Raw genomic sequence first — 19529 nt, forward strand, 5'->3', positions numbered from 1 at the left:
TCTGGCAGGAGTGTGCTGGGCCTGCTCAGAGATCTCCATTGTAGTGGATCTTCTGGCTCACACAAGACCTGATGCTTCTCTCCAGGACTAGACCCTAGAGGCCAACCTCAGCTATCCCTCTCCATCTCCCCTTTGGGACTCTGTGTGCAGCAGGAACATAAATCTCCTCTGCTTGCCAAAAATCCAACCCCGTCTAGCTCTAGGTCTGAGGGATGCTCATCCTCTCATTTCTTCCAGGTTGCTTTCTTTCCCTTCATCTCTCCTCTTCCCTTTTAAATGAAATTCAGCCCTATTGCTTCATTAAAGGTTTTAGAAAACAGAAGTCATTAATTCTCTCCTGGAGCAAGAGAAATTCTTACATGCTAGCAGTTAAAAATCTTGATTCCTTTCTTCAGGGGGGAAAGAAAAAAATATACCAAAATCACTTCCAGTCTTTTGAATTTTGTGCATCAATGAGAACAGAACAGTAAAAAAAGATTAATATCTCAAATTATCCTGCCACAATTACAATACCTGGAAATTTGGTAATCATATTAACTGACATCTGTTCAGTGCATAGAAGCCACCAGGCACAGGTGCTTTCTGTTTTGCTTGTTTTTGTTTTTTGACTTTGGCTTTGGTTTATTGACGTCAGAACACCCTTTGAATGTAGTTAAAAAACAAAAACATACACAATGAGAATAGAACTGGATCCAGGCTGCTGCCACCTGACCCCAAGAGAATTCCTCCAATCAAGCTGAATTTGTACAAAATGCAAAAGGAGAAAAATGAGGCAATCTGGTGCTGAGTCAAGGAGGAGTCAACTGGCAGAAGAGCAGTTGAAGGAGTGGGCAGGTCATGACTCTTTCTTGTAAGTGTGAGTGCAAACTGCACTGCCCTGGGTGGGTGTCAGGATGGGCATCCCATCAACTGTTTCCTGCACTAGTGTTTTCTCTTGTCCGTTCCACTTCTGCATGTGAACAAATTTGCCTCCATCCAGCATGTCACAGGGGATTTGACCTTCCTGTCATCTGCTGTTGTCTTACCAAACTCCATTCCCAGCTTGAAGCAGATCTCTGTGTTCTTGAAGATGCTTTGTGTTTTTATGGTGATTGTGTCTCCATTCACTTCAGTGATGTGGTAGGTTGGTCATGGTGGCCACCTGCCTGGTAGCAAAATACACACTGAGTGACTTCAGGTAGTCATCGAAATTCTTGCCATCCACTAATTTCCAGATGCCCATGAAGGTGTCCACCAGTGGGAGGCTGGGCAAGGCTATGAAAGAGACAACAGAATAGCATGCAAGGACTCTGGGATGGCCCAGGGACTGTTCCAAGGTTGTTTATTTTCTTACTTTGTATTTTCTTACAACACATGAAGCAGATACTTCCATTATACCCATTTTATACATGAGGATGCTGAGGTTTGAAAGGTTAGGTAAGCTGTGCTAAATTACTGAGCTACTGACTGGTAGACTGAGAGTTAAACCTCAGGCAATTGATTCAAGCATTTCTGCTTTACAAACATTGTGGTATTTGCCTTTCATATTAAACACAGCAACTAGAATCAGATAGTTTGCTGATTTGAAAAGAAGCAGTTTGCAGCTTTTGTTTGGCTTTTGTTTTTTTTAAATGGAAGTATAGTCGGTTTACAACATTGCGTTAATTTCTGGCATACAGCAAAGTCATTGACATATATGTAAATTATATAATATTAAATATTCTTTTTCAGATTTTTCCCATTTTAGGTTATTACAAGATATTGAATATAGTTCCTGTGCTATACAGTAGGACCTTGTTGTTAGGAAGTGTTTTTGAGTATAAATATGAAGCATTTTAGATGTGGCTCAAAAATTGAGAATTGACTCCTTTCTTGCTTGAGTTTGGACTGGACACTTAGAAGTGTTCTAATCACTCAGCTAGACAAATATATTTCAACTTTATGTTTTGACTGTCCACTGGTAACTTTGTAAGACAAATCTTGGCTTCACCATAGTATTTGCTACAAGGTTTGTAGAGAAGAGGTAGAGATATCTATCTACATATGTCTACATCCATATCCATCTGTCCATCTGTCACTATGAATTATTTCAGTGAAATTATTTTAGCCATTGGCAACCTAGTTCTTTCTCTATTACTGAAATCATCATAAGCTAAGTAAAAATACTTGATGAAAATCACAGACTTTTGTTCTCAAAATTCTTTTCAGAATTGACCAAAACTACCACATTAAAACAAGCAAAACATTAAAGCAAAAAAAGACCGGGAGCTGACTGTGGCTCAGATCATGAACTCCTTTGCCAAATTCAGACTTCAATTGAAGAAAGTAGGGAAAACCACTAGACCATTCAGATATGATCTAAATCAAATCCCTTACGATTATACAGTGGAAGTGAGAAATAGATTTAGGGGACTAGATCTGATCAACAGTGTGCTTGATTAACTATGGATGGAGGTTCGTGACATTGTAAAGGAGACAGGGATCAAGACCATCCCCAAGAAAAAGAAATGTAAAAAAAGCAAAATGGTAGTCTGAGGAGGCCTTACAAATAGCTGTGAAAAGAAGGGAAGTGAAAAGCAAAGGAGAAAAGGAAAGATATACCCACGTGAATGCAGAGTTTCAAAGAATAGCAAGAAGAGATAAGAAAGCCTTCCTTAGCGATCAATGCAAAGAAATAGAGGAAAACGATAGAATGGGAAAGACTAGAGATCTCTTCAAGAAAAATAGAGATACCAAGGGGACATTTCATGCAAAGATGGGCTCGATAAAGGACAGAAATGGTATGGACCTAACAGAAGCAGAAGATATTAAGAAGAGGGGGCAAGAATACACAGAACTGTACAAAAAAGATCTTCATGACCCAGATAATCATAATGGTGTGATCACTCACCTAGAGCCAGACAAACTGGAATGTGAAGTCAAGTGGGCCATAGGAAGCATCACTACGAACAAAGCTAGTGGAGGTGTTGGAATTCCAGTTGAGCTATTTCAAATCCTAAAAGATGATTCTGTGAAAGTGCAGCACTGAATATGCCAGTAAATTTGGAAAACTAAGCAATAGCCATAGGATTGGAAAAGGTCAGTTTTCATTCCAATCCCAAAGAAAGGCAATGCCAAAGAATGCTCAAACTACGACACAATTACATTCATCTCACACGCTAGAAAAGTAATACTCAAAATTCTCCAAGCCAGACTTCAGCAATATGTGAACCATGAACTTCCAGATACTCAAGCTGGTTTTAGAAAAGGCAGAGGAACCACAGATCAAATTGCCAACATCCGCTGGATCATAGAAAAAGCAAGAGATTTCCAGAAAAACATCTATTTCTGCTTCATTGACTATGCCAAAGTCTTTGACTGTGTGGATCACAATAAACTGTGGAAAATTCTGAAAGAGATGGGACTACCAGACCACCTCACCTGCTTCTTGAGAAACCTGTATGCAGGTCAGGAAGCAACAGTTAGAACTGGACATGGAACAATAGACTGGTTCCAAAGAGTAAAAGGAGTACTCCAAGGCTGTATATCGTCACCCTGCTTATTTAACTTATATGCAGAGTACATCATGAGAAACGCTGGGCTGGAAGAAGCACAAGCTAGAATCAAGATTGCCAGGAGAAATATCAATAACCTCAGATATGCAGATGACACCTCGCTTATGGCAGAAAGTGAAGAACTAAAGAGCCTCTTGATGAAAATGAAAGAGAGTGAAAATGTTGGCTTAAAGCTCAACATCATGGCATCTGGCCCCATCAATTCATGGCAAATAGATGGGGAAACAGTGGAAACAGTGGCTGACTTTATTTTTCTGGGCTCCAAAATCACTGCAGATGGTGACTGCAGCCATGAAATTAAAAGGCACTTACTCCTTGGAAGGAAAGTCATGACCAACATAGACAGCATATTCAAAAGCAGAGACTACTTTGTCAACAAAGGTCTGTCTAGTCAAGGCTATGGTTTTTCCAGTAGTCATGTATGGATGTGAGAGTTGGACTATAAAGAAAGCTGAGCACTGAAGAATTGATGCTTTTGAACTGTGGTGTTGGAGAAGATTCTTGAGAGTCCCTTGGACTGCAAGGAGATCCAACCAGTCCATCCTAAAGGAGATCAGTCCTGGGTGTTCATTGGAAGGACTGATGTTGAAGTTGAGACTCCAATACTTTGGCCACCTGATGTGAAGAGCTGACTCATTTGTAAGGACCCTGATGCTGGGAAAGATTGAGGGCAGGATGAGAAGGGGATGACAAAGGATGAGATGGTTGGATGGCATCACCGACTCAATGGACATTAGTTTGATTAAATTCTGGGAGCTGGTGATAGACAGGGAGGCCTGGTGTGCTGCGGTTCATGGGTTCACAAAGAGTCGGACAGGACTGAGCTACTGAACTGCACTGAGCTACATTAAAAAAAAAAGTCAGAATCAGGAGTGACGTGTTGTATTCTTATTTGGCTTATAGTTTTGCAGTGGTTTCTTGGATAATTTCTGCTTCCCTTAAGGAAGGATAGATTATGAAGGGATAAAAGCACTAAAAGTTTTCTTGAGAACACATGTGTCGACATATACTATATGTAAATTTCCTGGCACAATGCTGGAACTCAATAAACATTAGTTAATTTCCATGCATTTCCTTAAAATGTGCTTCCCACTATTCTGTACACCAGAAACTAACACAATATAGCAAATCAACTATACTTCAATAAAAAAAATTGAAAAAAAAAGAAATAAAAGGGTTCTTGGGATTCAGAGAATTAAGACTTTGACTTTTCTGTTGGATTTTGTCATTTATATTCTTTCTTGCTTTTCCAGTCTTTGTCCAATAAGTGGTTTGCTGTCACCTTGGTAGAGACTGTGTAAGGAGAAACTAATGTCTGTAAAGTGATCTCTAGTACCTATTGAATTTTCTCCCATTATTTACTGCTTCCACAGGTGATTGAAGGTTGTGAAGAATACACAGGGATTCTTCAAGGTTACTGGGATGTCATTCAGTCAGCTGGGAAGGTCTTTGTCTTTGTGTTTCTCTGACTTACTCTGGCTCTTTCTGTCACCTTATAGTTGGAAGCTTGTCTTAGTCTATCCATTAGCATAAAGGTGTGCAGAGTTAATGATGAGTAAACAATATACATTTTATGTGTTTTACAGGTAATTACCTTTCTTTTTCTTCTTAGGTAGAACAATCTGACTGTGCTTATAACTGTTATTTGAATACATTTAAAAAAATTGCTTTAGCCATTATTTCAAGCACTTGTAAAGTTTCCCCCTAAGAATCCAGCTAAAAGGTCTATGCATTTTGATTCATGGCAGTGACTCTGGGCATTCTCTTGTTTGAGAAAAACATAAATACCTGCCAAGGTGCAATGGGCAGTTTTGGAAAAGTAATGACCACTCTGTTCCAATCAGTCTTATGCAAGTCTACTGTTTAATTCTCTGATTGGAAACAATTGCATGCAGAAGACAGAGAAAATCCCTCTGGCATGAAAGGCTGCTTCCCAACACTGCTGCCCCATTCAGTAGATCACATTTGCACAAAAATAGTTTGACTTTCTCTGTATTGTTCCTCCTTCTCTATAAGGGAAACAATACAGCACTGTGGTTCAGTCCTTACATGAAACTGGGTCAGATCTTGCATTCTATCTTTAAACTGTGTGTGTGTGTGTGGGTGGGTGGGTGCCAAGTTCGTTCAGTCATGTCCAACTCTTTGCAATCCCATGGACCGTTGCCCGCCATGCTCCTCTGTCCATGTGATTCTCCAGACAAGAATACGGAGTGGGTTGCCATACCCTTCTCTAGGGGATCTTCCCAACCTAGGGACTGAAGCTGCAACTCTTATGTCTCCTCTGTTGGCAGGCGGGTTCTTTACCACTAGTGCCACCTCGGTAGCCCCTTTAAATTGTGTGATACCAGTCACATTTCTTATGTGTTTTGAGCTTCAGCTTCTTCATCTATTCAGTCCATAACTAAGTCATCTTACAAGTTAAATGACCAGCTCTATACACAGATGGACATACAGTAAACCATTGCATGGCCTAACTATTAAGACTAATTTTTCATTTTCATCTGCAAAATTGTTCTACATGAGTGTTTTAAGTTCCACATTTGAATGTAAATCCCTATAGCTTCAAGTAGATGTTCAATATGGTCTATGTCCTTAGATGGGAAAGTTGATGAAAACAGGTAGGAAGGAAATTGTAGGTCTTGTGCTACAATTGTTTCTTATCATAGTTATGGTGGGTTATTTTGAGACATCCATATTCTCTTACCAGGTTGCTGCTACAGTTAAGGAAAAGTATTTGGAAGAATGGCTTTTGAGGTAGCAGTGCTGATCATAGTTATGGAATCTGATATTTTGTTTCTTGAGGCCAAGTTGTCTATGGAGCCAGTTGGTTGAAACTAGAGCCCTGTTCTCATAAGTTCCACACTCTGGTTAGTGATTGAACCACTGCTTTCTGAAAGCTGTCGCCTTTGTTACAAGTTGAACTGCACAAAAAAAGAGCCAGAAAAGTCATTAGAGTTCATGAGTTCAGGGAGACCACAGAAGGGTTTTGACTGAGCTTTCTTCATTGTTCATGGATAGCTGCTGAGTTTTGAGGGCTTAGGATATTATGTGGTTTCTCAGACTGACTAAAGTTGGATGAATTATAATTTAAAATTAGCCAGAGGACAGGGTGACATTTTTTTCTTTTTTGATATTTTATTTTCAGTTTCAGTTTGTTTATTTCTAGATGAACTCCTTTAATCATATGGAAGGACTTGAATATTTTCTTTTTCTTTTTCTTTTTTTTAATACAAGGAGAATGCTGCTGCTAAGTCGCTTCAGTTGTGTCCAACTCTGTGCGACCCCATAGACGGCAGCCCAACAGGCTCCCCCGTCCCTGGGATTCTCCAGGCAAGAACACTGGAGTGGGTTGCCATTTCTTTCTCCAATGCAGAAAAATAAAAAGTGAAAGTGAGGTCGCTCAGTTGTGTCCAACTCTTCGTGACCCCATGGACTGCAGCCTACCAGGCTCCTCCGTCCATGGGGTTTTCCAGGCAAGAGTACTGGAGTGGGGTGCCATCGCCTTCTCTGACAGGGAGAACAGAGGGGTCCAAAACCAAGAATGGTAAAAATATTCTCATGTCTTATTGATACTGACCAAAAAGCCAAAAAAAAAAAAAAAATACTAAGCCCCAAATGACCAATAAAAACAAATATTTACTGAATTATGACTCCCTAAGATTAAAAGGCAGTTCTTGCTTGTTTTATTCATATATATAATATATATGTATGTGTTCATGTTTAGTTACTCAATTGTGTCCAACTCTTTATGACCCAATGAACTGTAGACTGCCAGGCTCCTCTGTCCATGGAATTCTCCAGGCAAGAATACTAGAGTGGGAAACCATTTCCTTCTCCAGGGGATCTTCCCGACCCAGGGATCCAATGTGGTTTCCTGAATTGCAGGCAGATTCTTTACATCTGAGCCACCAGGGAAGTTCATATAATATATATAACATATAACATATATATGTGTGTGTATATATATATATATATATATATATATATATATATATAGTTGTTGTTATGAAGTTGCTCAGTCATGTCTGACTCTTTGCAAACCCATGGACTGTAGCTTGCCAGGCTCCTCCGTCCATGGGATTTTCCAGGCAAGAATACCGGAGTGGGTTGCCATTTCTTTCTCCAAAGGATCTTCCTGACCCAGGGATCAAACCTGGGTTTCCTGCTTTGTAGGCAGACACTTTTACCATCTGAGCTACCAGGGAAGTCATATATATATATATATATATATATATATTTATATAATACACACATATAATATTATATATATGACTTAAAGCAATGATTTGTACACAATGGTGATCAGTAACTCATAGCTCTTGTTGTTACCTGTACACTTAATGAATTCTCTTGGTATATCAATTCAGTTCAGTTCAGTTCAGTTCATTTCAGTCACTCAGTCGTGTCCAACTCTTTGCGACCCCATGAATCGCAGCACGCCAGGCCTCCCTGTCCGTCACCAACTCCTGGAGTTCACCCAGACTCACGTCCATCGAATCAGTGGTGCCATCCAGCGATCTTATCCTCTGTCGTCCCCTTCTCCTCCTGCCCCCAATCCCTCCCAGCATCAGAGTCTTTTCCAATGAGTCAACTCTTCACATGAGGTGACCAAAGTACTGGAGTTTCAGCTTTAGTATCATTCCTTCCAAAGAAATCCCAGGGCTGATCTCTCGGTATATATAATGAGTTTAATTAAATGGAATATTAATTACTCCACTTAACAAATGTGAGCACTGAGAATGAGCAAAGTTAAATAACTTGCATGCTCAAGAACTCTCACTGAGTAAACAGGCAGGATACATTGCAATGCAACCTCTATTATGGTTTAGTGCATGTTCTTACCTCCTACACTATACTTCCTCTCAGACCAGCATTTGACTATGGAACTCCAGACTTATGTCCTCACCATTTAGCAACTATCATAAAGAACATGTCTCATTCCAAATATTTGTAAATAGTTCTAGTAGAAGTCTTGGGGCTGCTTCTTTTTTTTTTTTTTTTTTAAACTTTACATAACTGTATTAGTTTTGCCAAATATCAAAATGAATCCGCCACAGGTATACATGTGTTCCCCATCCTGAGCCCTCCTCCCTCCTCCCTCCCCATTCCATCCCTCTGGGTCGTCCCAGTGCACCAGCCCCAAGCATCCAGTATCGTGCATCGAACCTGGACTGGCAACTCATTTCATACATGATATTTTACATGTTTCAATGCCATTCTCCCAAATCTTCCCACCCTCTCCCTCTCCCACAGAGTCCATAAGACTGTTCTATACATCAGTGTCTCTTTTGCTGTCTCATACACAGGGTTATTGTTACCATCTTTCTAAATTCCATATATATGCGTTAGTATACTGTATTGGTGTTTTTCTTTCTGGCTTACTTCACTCTGTATAATAGGCTCCAGTTTCATCCACCTCATTAGAACTGATTCAAATGTATTCTTTTTAATGGCTGAATAATACTCCATTGTGTATATGTACCACAGCTTTCTTATCCATTCATCTGCTGATGGACATCTAGGTTGCTTCCATGTCCTGGCTATTATAAACAGTGCTGCGATGAACATTGGGGTACTTGTGTCTCTTTCCCTTCTGGTTTCCTCAGTGTGTATGCCCAGCAGTGGGATTGCTGGATCATAAGGCAGTTCTATTTCCAGTTTTTTAAGGAATCTCCACACTGTTCTCCATAGTGGCTGTACTAGTTTGCATTCCCACCAACAGTGTAAGAGGGTTCCCTTTTCTCCACACCCTCTCCAGCATTTATTACTTGTAGACTTTTGGACCACAGCCATTCTGACTGGTGTGAAATGGTACCTCATAGTGGTTTTGATTTGCATTTCTCTGATAATGAGTGATGTTGAGCATCTTTTCATGTGTTTGTTAGCCATCTGTATGTCTTCTTTGATGAAATGTCTATTTAGTTCTTTGGCCCATTTTTTGATTGGGTCATTTATTTTTTTGGACTTGAGCTGTAGGAGTTGCTTGTATATTCTCGAGATTAGTTGTTTGTCAGTTGCTTCATTTGCTATTATCTTCTCCCATTCTGAAGGCTGCCTTTTCACCTTGCTAATAGTTTCCTTTGATGTGCAGAAGCTTTTAAGGTTAATTAGGTTCCATTTGTTTATTTTTGTTTTTATTTCCAATATTCTGGGAGGTGGGTCATAGAGGATCCTGCTGTGATGTATGTCAGAGAGTGTTTTGCCTATGTTCTCCTCTAGGAGTTTTATAGTTTCTGGTCTTACATTGAGATCTTTAATCCATTTTGAGTTTATTTTTGTGTATGGTGTTAGAAAGTGTTCTAGTTTCATTCTTTTACAAGTGGTTGACCAGAGTTCCCAGCACCACTTGTTAAAGAGATTGTCTTTAATCCATTGTATATTCTTGCATCCTTTGTCAAAGATAAGGTGTCCATATGTGCGTGGATTTATCTCTGGGCTTTCTATTTTGTTCCATTGATCTATATTTCTGTCTTTGTGCCAGTACCATACTCTCTTGATAATTGTGGCTTTGTAGTAGAGCCTGAAGTCAGGTAGGTTGATTCCTCCAGTTCCATTCTTCTTTCTCAAGATCGCTTTGGCTATTCGAGGTTTTTTGTTTTTCCATACAATTTGTGAAATTATTTGTTCTAGCTCTGTGAAGAATGCTGTTGGTAGCTTGATAGGGATTGCATTGAATCTATAAATTGCTTTGGGTAGTATACTCATTTTCACTATATTGATTCTTCCAATCCATGAACATGGTATATTTCTCCATCTGTTAGTGTCCTCTTTGATTTCTTTCACCAGTGTTTTATAGTTTTCTATATATAGGTCTTCAGTTTCTTTAGGTAGATATATTCCTAAGTATTTTATTCTTTCTGTTGCAATGGTGAATGGAATTGTTTCCTTAATTTCTCTTTCTGTTTTCTCATTATTAGTGTATAGGAATGCAAGGGATTTCTGGGTGTTGATTTTATATCCTGCAACTTTACTATAGTCATTGATTAGTTCTAGTAATTTTCTGGTGGAGTCTTTAGGGTTTTCTATGTAGAGGATCATGTCATCTGCAAACAGTGAGAGCTTTACTTCTTCTTTTCCAATTTGGATTCCTTTTATTTCTTTTTCTGCTCTGATTGCTGTGGCCAAAACTTCCAAAACTATGTTGAATAGTAATGGTGAAAGTGGGCACCCTTGTCTTGTTCCTGACTTTAGAGGAAATGCTTTCAATTTTTCACCATTGAGGATAATGTTTGCTGTGGGTTTGTCATATATAGCCTTGATTATGTTGAGGTATGTTCCTTCTATTCCTGCTTTCTGGAGAGTTTTTATCATAAATGGATGTTGAATTTTGTCAAAGGCTTTCTCTGCATCTATTGAGATAATAATATGGTTTTTATTTTTCAAATTGTTAATATGGTGTATTACATTGATTGATTTGCAGATATTGAAGAATCCTTGCATCCCTGGGATAAAGCCCACTTGGTCATGGTGTATGATCTTTTTAATGTGTTGTTGGATTCTGATTGCTAGAATTTTGTTAAGGATTTTTGCATCTATGTTCATCAGTGATATTGGCCTGTAGTTTTCTTTTTTTGTGGGATCTTTGTCAGGTTTTGGTATTAGGGTGATGGTGGCCTCATAGAATGAGTTTGGAAGTTTACCATCCTCTGCAATTTTCTGGAAGAGTTTGAGCAGGATAGGTGTTAGCTTTTCTCTAAATTTTTGGTAGAATTCAGCTGTGAAGCCGTCTGGACCTGGGCTTTTGTTTGCTGGAAGATTTTTTATTACAGTTTCAATTTCCGTGCTTGTGATGGGTCTGTTAAGATTTTCTATTTCTTCCTGGTCGAGTTTTGGAAAGTTGTACTTTTCTAAGAATTTGTCCATTTCTTCCTCGTTGTCCATTTTATTGGCATATAATTGTTGATAGTACTCTCTTATGATCCTTTGTATTTCTGTATTGTCTGTTGTGATCTCTCCATTTTCATTTCTAATTTTATTGATTTGATTTTTCTCCCTTTGTTTCTTGATGAGTCTGGCTAATGGTTTGTCAATTTTATTTATCCATTCAAAGAACCAGCTTTTGGTTTTGTTGATTTTTGCTATGGTCTCTTTTGTTTCTTTTGCATTTATTTCTGCTCTAAGTTTTAAGATTTCTTTCCTCCTACTAACCCTGGGGTTCTTCATTTCTTCCTTTTCTAGTTGCTTTAGGTGTAGAGTTAGGTTATTTATTTGACTTTTTTCTTGTTTCTTGAGGTGTGCCTGTATTGCTATGAACTTTCCCCTTAGGACTGCTTTTACCGTGTCCCACAGGTTTTGGGTTGTTGTGTTTTCATTTTCATTCATTTCTATGCAAATTTTGATTTCTTTTTTGATTTCTTCTGTGATTTGTTGGTTATTCAGCAGCATGTTGTTCAGCCTCCATATGTTGGATTTTTTAATAGTTTTTCTCCTGTAATTGAGATCTAATATTACTGCATTGTGGTCAGAAAAGATGCTTGGAATGATTTCTATTTTTTTGAATTTACCAAGGCTAGCTTTATGGCCCAGGATGTGCTCTATCCTGGAGAAGGTTCCATGTGCACTTGAGAAGAAGGTGAAATTCATTGTTTTGGGATGAAATGTCCTATAGATATCAATTAGGTCTAACTGGTCTATTGTATCGTTTAAAGTTTGTGTTTCCTTGTTAATTTTCTGTTTAGTTTATCTATCCATAGGTGTGAGTGGGGTATTAAAGTCTCCCACTATTATTGAGTTATTGTTAATTTCTTCTTTCATACTTGTTAGCATTTGTCTTACATACTGCGGTGCTCCCGTGTTGGGTGCATATATATTTATAATTGTTATAATCTTCTTCTTGGATTAATCCTTTGATCATTATTTAGTGACCATCTTTGTCTCTTTTCACAGCCTTTGTTTTAAAGTCTATTTTATCTGATATGAGTATTGCTACTCCTGCTTTCTTTTGGTCCCTATTTGCATGGAAAATCTTTTCCCAGCCCTTCACTTTCAGTCTGTATGTGTCCCCTGTTTTGAGGTGGGTCTCTTGTAGACAACATATGTAGGGGTCTTGTTTTTGTATCCATTCAGCCAGTCTTTGTCTTTTGGTTGGGGCATTCAACCCATTTACGTTTAAGGTAATTACTGATAAGTATGACCCCATTGCCATTTACTTTATTGTTTTGGGTTCGATTTTATACACCATTTTTGTGTTTCCTGTCTAGAGAATATCCTTTAGTATTTGTTGGAGAGCTGGTTTGGTGGTGCAGAATTCTCTCAGCTTTTGCTTGTCTGAAAAGCTTTTGATTTCTCCTTCATACTTGAATGAGATCCTTGCTGGGTACAATAATCTGGGCTGTAGATTATTTTCTTTCATCATTTTAAGTATGTCTTGCCATTCCCTCCTGGCTTGAAGAGTTTCTATTGAAAGATCAGCTGTTATCCTTATGGGTATTCCCTTGTGTGTTATTTGTTGTTTTTCCCTTGCTGCTTTTCATATTTGTTCTTTGTGTTTGATCTTTGTTAATTTGATTAATATGTGTCTTGGGGTGTTTCGCCTTGGGTTTATCCTGTTTGGGACTCTCTGGGTTTCTTGGACTTGGGTGATTATTTCCTTCCCCATTTTAGGGAAGTTTTAAACTATTATCTCCTCAAGTATTTTCTCATGGTCTTTCTTTTTGTATTCTTCTTCTGGGACCCCTATGATTAGAATGTTGTAGCGTTTAATATTGTCCTGGAGGTCTCTGAGATTGTCCTCATTTCTTTTAATTCGTTTTTCTTTTGTCCTCTCTGATTCATTTATTTCTACCATTCTATCTTCTAATTCACTAATCCTATCTTCTGCCTCTGTTATTCTACTATTTGTTGCCTCCAGAGTGTTTTTAATTTCACTTATTGCATTATTCATTATATATTGACTCTTTTTTATTTCTTCTAAGTCCTTGTTAAACCTTTCTTGCATCTTCTCAATCCTTGCCTCCAGGCTATTTATCTGTGATTCCATTTTAATTTCAAGATTTTGGATCAATTTCACTATCATTATTCGGAATTCTTTATCAGGTAGATTCCCTATCTCTTCCTCTTTTGTTTGGTTTGGTGGGCATTTATCCTGTTCCTTTATCTGCTGGGTATTCCTCTGTCTCTTCATCTTGTTTAAATTGCTGAGTTTGGGGTGTGCTTTCTGTATTCTGGCAGTTTGTGGAGTTCTCTTTATTGTGGTGTTTCCTCACTGTGTGTGGGTTTGTACAGGTGGCTTGTCAAGGTTTCCTGGTTAGGGAAGCTTGTGTCGATGTTCTGGTGGATGGAGCTGTATTTCTTCTCTCTGGAGTGTAATGAAATGTCCAGTAATGAGTTATGAGATGTCTATGGTTTTGGGGTGACGTTGGGCAGCCTTTATCTTGATGCTCAGGGCTGTGTTCCTTTGTTGCTGGAGAATTTGCTTGTTATGTCTTTCCCTGGAACTTGTTGGCCCTTGTGTGGTGCTTGGTTTCAGTGTCGGTATGGAGGCGTTTGATGAGCTCCTGTCAATTAATGTTCCTTGGAGTCAGGAGTTCCCTGGAGTCAGGGTTTGGACTTAAGCCTCCTACTTCCAGTTATCGGTCTTAATTTTACAGTAGTTTCAAAACTTCTCCTTCTATACAGCACCACTGATAAAACATCTACGTTAAAGATGAAAAGTTTCTCTACTGTGAGGGTCACTCAGAGAGGTTCACAGCGTTACATGGAGAAGAGAAGAGGGAGGAGGGAGTTAGAGGTGACCCAAATGAGATGAGGTGGAATCAATAGTGGAGAGAGTGGACTAGCCAGTAGTCACTTCCTTATGTGCACTCCACAACTGGACCGCTCAGAGATGTTCACGGAGTTATACAGAGAAGAGAAGAAGGAGGCAGGAGACAGAGGTGGCCAGAAGGATAAAAAGGGGAAATGAAAAGGAGGGAGACAGATCCAGCCAGTAATCAGTTCCTTAAGTGTTCGCCACCGTCTGGAACACACAGAAATTCACAGAGTTGGGTAGAGTAGAGAGGGGTTAGGGAGGAGATACAGGTGACCTGGTGGAGAAAATGGAGAGTCCAAAGGGAGAGAGAGCAGTGAAGCCAGTAATCTTGTACACTAGTGAAAAATGGGTCCTGAAGATTGGGTTCTTAAAGGTACAAAATTGGTAATAAATACATAAAAGCAAAAATTAGAAATCTAGAGTAGAGTTTGGAATTTCAAAAATGCGATGTTAATGAAAAGAAGAAGGAAAAGAAAGAGAGAAAAAACGAACAAAGAAAAACAAACAAGATCGTGAAAATTATAAAGAAACTACAGGTACAAAATTGATAACTAATACCAAAAAGCAAAAATTAAAAATCTAGAGTAGAGTTTGGAATTTCAAAAATACAACGTTAAAAAAAAAAAAAAAAGAAGAAGAAGAAAAATAAAGACAGAAAACAAACAAACCAACAAAAATAATGTCGCAAAAATTATAAAGAAAATACAGGTACAAAATTGATATCAAATACCAAAAAGCATAAATTAAAAATCTTGAGTAGAGTTTGGAATTGCAGATATACGATGTTATATAAAAGAAGAAGAGAAAGAAACAGGGGAAAAAAAAAGTCACAGAAATTATGAAAAAAACTATCGGTACAAAATTGATAACATATACCCAAAGGCTAAAATTAAAAATCTAGAGTAGAGTTTGGAATTTCAAAAATACAATGTTAAAGAAAAGAAGAAAAAGAAAAAAGAAAAAAAAAAAAAAAACACGGTCAAAAAATTATAAAATATATATATGAAGTTTGCTGAAGAAAAAAAAAATAGGGTCTTTTTTTTTTTTGCAAAGTAATAGTTATAAAAGTGAGAATTAAAGGACAATAGAGGACTTAAAATTTTTTTTTTTAATTAAAAAAAAAAGAAAGAAAGATTGATCGTAAAAATAGTAAAAATATATCTAGGTCTTTCTCTGGTTTTGTTGTGAGTATTGTGGGTTCAGTTCATTTTTGGCAGTTCCTTAGTCCGACTTATATTTCTCAATATCTAAAGGCCCCTTCCTATGTAATCCGTAGTAACCACAGGGTTTTAATCTATGGCCTGTAGCTTCCAAGGCGTTTCCCTCTGTTATAGCTTCTTCTGTTTGCTGGTCTCTTCAGCGTCTGGTTCCCGCCCTGACACAAAGGGGATGGTTGAGGACACTATTTTTTTTTTTTTTTTTTTTTTAAATTTAGGCTCACTTGTTCAGCCGCGCTGTGGGGAGGGAGGGAGGGATGCTGCAAACAGATAACACTGGCATGCGCTCGCAGTGCCTCAGCCACACTGGGTCTGCCCCCACTCACCGCGCATGTAGCCTCCCTGCCCACACTGCTCGGGCTCTAGGCTGTTCCGCCGGGAACAATCAGAGGCCGGCCCTGGGCTGAGCTCCCAGGTCCAAGCCGCTCAGGTTCAGGCACTCGGGTAGTCCTCAGAGGCGCAGACTCGGTTGGGCCTGCGTTTTGTGTTCTTCCCAGATCCGAGCAGCTCAGGTGATGAGGTGTTTGGCGGGCACCAATGCTGCGACTTATCACCTCCCCGCCACTCGGTTATCTGGGTGTAAAACCGGCGCACCTTCTCAGGCAGCTGTTGACTGTCCAGACCCCCAAGAAGTTTTAGTTAGCAAAGAAGCCTGCTTACAGTTTTATAGATAGTGTCTCTCTGGGGCTGCAATTGCCCCCTTCCGGCTCTGGCTGCCTGTCACCGGAGGGGGAAGGTCTGCAGCCGGCTCTCTCTGTTCAGTCCTTTGTTCTGTGCGCGGGCCTGGCGGTGTCTTAGGTTAGGGCTGGCTTTTTGCGTGGTAGATATCCCACAGTCTGCTTTGCTAGCCCAAATTATTTCGCTCAGATAGCGCTCAGGACATTCGGCCGGATTCTTACTCTAAGGGACACAGCCCGCGCCGCACTTCCCTGCCCAGCCCCCGCTTGCTAATGCCGTGTGCAGGCATCTGCGCTGCTTCTCCGCTGGGGGAGTTACTGTAGGGCTCACAATCCGCGATTTTTAATTGTTTATTTTTTTTTTCCCCTCCCTTTTATGTTGCCCTCTGTGCTTCCAAAGCTCGGCACAGATTCGGCAGTGAGAGAGTTTCCTGGTGTTTGGAAACTTCTCTCTTTTTAAGACTCCCTTCCCGGGACGGAACTCCGTCCCTCCCTCTTTTGTCTCTTTTTTTGTCTTTTATATTTTTTCCTACCTCCTTTCGAAGAGTTGGGCTGCTTTTCTGGGTGCCTGATGTCCTCTGCCAGCATTCAGAAGTTGTTTTGTGGAATTTACTCGATGTTTAAATGCTCTTTTGATGAATTTGTGGGGGAGAAAGTGTTCTCCCCGTCCTACTCCTCCGCCATCTTGGCTCCTCTCCCCGGCTGATTCTTTTTTTTTTTTTTTTTGTTTTTATTTTTTTTTTATTTTTTTTTTTTTTCTTTTTTTTTTTAATTTTTTTTTATTTTTAAACTTTACATAACTGTATTAGATTTGCCAAATATCAAAATGAATCCGCCACAGGTATACACGTGTTCCCCATCCTGAACCCTCCTCCCTCCTCCCTCCCCATTCCATCCCTCTGGGTCGTCCCAGTGAACCAGCCCCAAGCATCCAGTATCGTGCATCGAACCTGGACTGGCATCTCATTTCATACATGATATTTTACATGTTTCAATGCCATTCTCCCAAATCTTCCCACCCTCTCCCTCTCCCACAGAGTCCATAAGACTGTTCTAAACATCAGTGTCTCTTTTGCTGTCTCGTACACAGGGTTATTGTTACCATCTTTCTAAATTCCATATATATGCGTTAGTATACTGTATTGGTGTTTTTCTTTCTGGCTTACTTCACTCTGTATAATAGGCTCCAGTTTCATCCACCTCATTAGAACTGATTCAAATGTATTCTTTTTAATGGCTGAATAATACTCCATTGTGTATATGTACCACAGCTTTCTTATCCATTCATCTGCTGATGGACATCTAGGTTGCTTCCATGTCCTGGCTATTATAAACAGTGCTGCGATGAACATTGGGGTACTCGTGTCTCTTTCCCTTCTGGTTTTCTCAGTGTGTATGCCCAGCAGTGGGATTGCTGGATCATAAGGCATGTCTATTTCCAGTTTTTTAAGGAATCTCCACACTGTTCTCCATAGTGGCTGTACTAGTTTGCATTCCCACCAACAGTGTAAGAGGGTTCCCTTTTCTCCACACCCTCTCCAGCATTTATTACTTGTAGACTTTTGGATCGCAGCCATTCTGACTGGTGTGAAATGGTACCTCATAGTGGTTTTGATTTGCATTTCTCTGATAATGAGTGATGTTGAGCATCTTTTCATGTGTTTGTTAGCCATCTGTATGTCTTCTTTGGAGAAATGTCTATTTAGTTCTTTGGCCCATTTTTTGATTGGGTCATTTATTTTTCTGGAGTTGAGCTGTAGGAGTTGCTTGTATATTCTCGAGATTAGTTGTTTGTCAGTTGCTTCATTTGCTATTATCTTCTCCCATTCTGAAGGCTGTCTTTTCACCTTGCTAATAGTTTCCTTTGATGTGCAGAAGCTTTTAAGGTTAATTAGGTCCCATTTGTTTATTTTTGCTTTTATTTCCAATATTCTGGGCGGTGGGTCATAGAGGATCCTGCTGTGATGTATGTCAGAGAGTGTTTTGCCTATGTTCTCCTCTAGGAGTTTTATAGTTTCTGGTCTTACGTTTAGATCTTTAATCCATTTTGAGTTTATTTTTGTGTATGGTGTTAGAAAGTGTTCTAGTTTCATTCTTTTACAAGTGGTTGACCAGAGTTCCCAGCACCACTTGTTAAAGAGATTGTCTTTAATCCATTGTATATTCTTGCCTCCTTTGTCGAAGATAAGGTGTCCATATGTGCGTGGATTTATCTCTGGGCTTTCTATTTTGTTCCATTGATCTATATTTCTGTCTTTGTGCCAGTACCATACTGTCTTGATAACTGTGGCTTTGTAGTAGAGCCTGAAGTCAGGTAGGTTGATTCCTCCAGTTCCATTCTTCTTTCTCAAGATCGCTTTGGCTATTCGAGGTTTTTTGTTTTTCCATACAAATTGTGAAATTATTTGTTCTAGCTCTGTGAAGAATGCTGTTGGTAGCTTGATAGGGATTGCATTGAATCTATAGATTGCTTTGGGTAGTATACTCATTTTCACTATATTGATTCTTCCAATCCATGAACATGGTATATTTCTCCATCTGTTAGTGTCCTCTTTGATTTCTTTCACCAGTGTTTTATAGTTTTCTATATATAGGTCTTTAGTTTCTTTAGGTAGATATATTCCTAAGTATTTTATTCTTTCCGTTGCAATGGTGAATGGAATTGTTTCCTTAATTTCTCTTTCTGTTTTCTCATTATTAGTGTATAGGAATGCAAGGGATTTCTGTGTGTTGATTTTATATCCTGCAACTTTACTATAGTCATTGATTAGTTCTAGTAATTTTCTGGTGGAGTCTTTAGGGTTTTCTATGTAGAGGATCATGTCATCTGCAAACAGTGAGAGCTTTACTTCTTCTTTTCCAATTTGGATTCCTTTTATTTCTTTTTCTGCTCTGATTGCTGTGGCCAAAACTTCCAAAACTATGTTGAATAGTAATGGTGAAAGTGGGCACCCTTGTCTTGTTCCTGACTTTAGAGGAAATGCTTTCAATTTTTCACCATTGAGGATAATGTTTGCTGTGGGTTTGTCATATATAGCTTTGATTATGTTGAGGTATGTTCCTTCTATTCCTGCTTTCTGGAGAGTTTTGATCATAAATGGATGTTGAATTTTGTCAAAGGCTTTCTCTGCATCTATTGAGATATTATATGGTTTTTATTTTTCAATTTGTTAATGTGGTGTATTACATTGATTGATTTGCGGATATTGAAGAATCCTTGCATCCCTGGGATAAAGCCCACTTGGTCATGGTGTATGATCTTTTTAATGTGCTGTTGGATTCTGATTGCTAGAATTTTGTTAAGGATTTTTGCATCTATGTTCATCAGTGATATTGGCCTGTAGTTTCTTTT

General features: G+C 39.0%; 1 pseudogene; it reads right to left on the minus strand.

Annotated features, from left to right (window-relative positions):
* Nucleotides 1-704: 704 nt before the first annotated feature.
* The window catches only part of LOC102397246, a 37440-nt pseudogene continuing 18615 nt past the window's right edge, over nucleotides 705-19529 (minus strand).

Source organism: Bubalus bubalis, chromosome 1 (assembly GCF_019923935.1).
Source record: "Bubalus bubalis isolate 160015118507 breed Murrah chromosome 1, NDDB_SH_1, whole genome shotgun sequence".
Lineage (NCBI taxonomy): Eukaryota > Metazoa > Chordata > Mammalia > Artiodactyla > Bovidae > Bubalus > Bubalus bubalis.